The following is a 2,252-nucleotide window of genomic DNA, read 5'->3' as shown; positions in this document are numbered from 1 at the left end:
CATCATTTCATCCACATAGCATGTGCAAGAAGTTGAGAGGGTTACGGCAAAAACTGGATGCACTTCGTGTACAAAACGGACAATCTCTTTCAAAGTATCAGGATTTCATACGGAAACTCGTCTGTTACAAAGGGATTTCATTTTTTTAAACTTATTTGAACTCCTGACTTTTTGTGTGTTCGAAATGCACCATTCAAAGCCACATAATCATTTTTCAATCCTTTCTGACTTCATTTGTTATTTTTCATGCATTTACTAATTATTTTGAGCTATAAGACCCTAAAATTGAAAAGCATTTCAAATGAACTCTGAAAAGGTTGAAAGTTGGCATGGTATCATTATTTCATCCACATAGCATATGGAAGAAAGTTGAGAGGGTTACGGCAAAAACTGGATGCACTTCGTGTACAAAACGGACAATCTCTTTCAAAGTATCAGGATTTCATACGGAAAATCGTCTGTTACAAAGGGATTTCATTTTTCAAAACTTATTTGAACTCCTGACTTTTTGTGTGTTCAAAATGCACCATTCAAAGCCACATCATCATTTTTCAATCCTTTCTGACTTCATTTGTTATTTTCATGCATTTACTAATTATTTTGAGCTATAAGACCCTAAAATTGAAAAGCATTTCAAATGAACTATGAAAAGGTTGAAAGTTGGCATGGTATCATTATTTCATCCACATAGCATGTGCAAGAAAGTTGAGAGGGTTACGTCAAAAACTTGATGCACTTCATGTACAAAACGGACAATCTCTTTCAAAGTATCAGGATTTCATACGGAAACTCGTCTGTTACAAAGGGATTTCATTTTTTAAAACTTATTTGAACTCCTGACTTTTTGTGTGTTCAAAATGCACCATTCAAAGCCACATCATCATTTTTCAATCCTTTCTGACTTCATTTGTTATTTTTCATGCATTTACTAATTATTTTGAGCTATAAGATCCTAAAATTGAAAAGCATTTCAAATGAACTCTGAAAAGGTTGAAAGTTGGCATGGTATCATCATTTCATCCACATAGCATGTGCAGGAAAGTTGAGAGGGTTACGGCAAAAACTGGATGCACTTCATGTACAAAACGGACAATCTCTTTCAAAGTATCAGGATTTCATACGGAAACTCGTCTGTTACAAAGGAATTTCATTTTTTTAAACTTATTTGAACTCCTGACTTTTTGTGTGTTCGAAATGCACCATTCAAAGCCACATCATCATTTTTCAAAGTATCAGGATTTCATACGGAAACTCGTCTGTTACAAAGGGATTTCATTTTTTTAAACTTATTTGAACTCCTGACTTTTTGTGTGTTCGAAATGCACCATTCAAAGCCACATCATCATTTTTCAATCCTTTCTGACTTCATTTGTTATTTTTCATGCATTTACTAATTATTTTGAGCTATAAGACCCTAACATTGAAAAGCATTTCAATTGAACTATGAAAAGGTTGAAAGTTGGCATGGTATCATCATTTCATCCACATAGCATGTGTAAGAAAGTTGAGAGGGTTACGGCAAAAACTGGATGCACTTCGCGTACAAAACGGACAATCTCTTTCAAAGTATCACGATTTCATACGGAAACTCGTCTGTTACAAAGGGATTACATTTTTTTAAACTTATTTGAACTCCTGACTTTTGTGTGTGTTCAAAATGCACAATTCAAAGCCACATCATCATTTCTCAATCCTTTCTGACTTCATTTGTTATTTTTCATGCATTTACTAATTTTTTTGAGCTATAAGACCCTAAAATTGAAAAGCATTTCAAATGAACTCTGAAAAGGTTGAAAGTTGGCATGGTATCATCATTTCATCCACATAGCATGTGCAAGAAAGTTGAGAGGGTTCCCGCAAAAACTGGATGCACTTCGTGTACAAAACGGACAATCTCTTTCAAAGTATCAGGATTTCATACAGAAACTCGTCTGTTACAAAGGAATTACATTTTTTTAAACTTATTTGAACTCCTGACTTTTTGTGTGTTCAAAATGCACCATTCAAAGCCACATCATCATTTCTCAATCCTTTCTGACTTCATTTGTTATTTTTCATGCATTTACTAATTATTTTGAGCTATAAGACCCTAAAACTGAAAAGCATTTCAAATGAACTCTGAAAAGGTTGAAAGTTGGCATGGTATCATCATTTCATCCACATAGCATGTGCAGGAAAGTTGAGAGGGTTACGGCAAAAAATGGATGCACTTCGTGTACAAAACGGACAATCTCTTTCAAAGTATCAGGATT

The sequence above is a fragment of the Triticum aestivum genome, chromosome 2D (genome assembly GCF_018294505.1).
Source record: "Triticum aestivum cultivar Chinese Spring chromosome 2D, IWGSC CS RefSeq v2.1, whole genome shotgun sequence".
In the NCBI taxonomy this organism is placed as follows: domain Eukaryota; kingdom Viridiplantae; phylum Streptophyta; class Magnoliopsida; order Poales; family Poaceae; genus Triticum; species Triticum aestivum.
Note: the sequence above shows the minus strand (reverse complement) of the source record.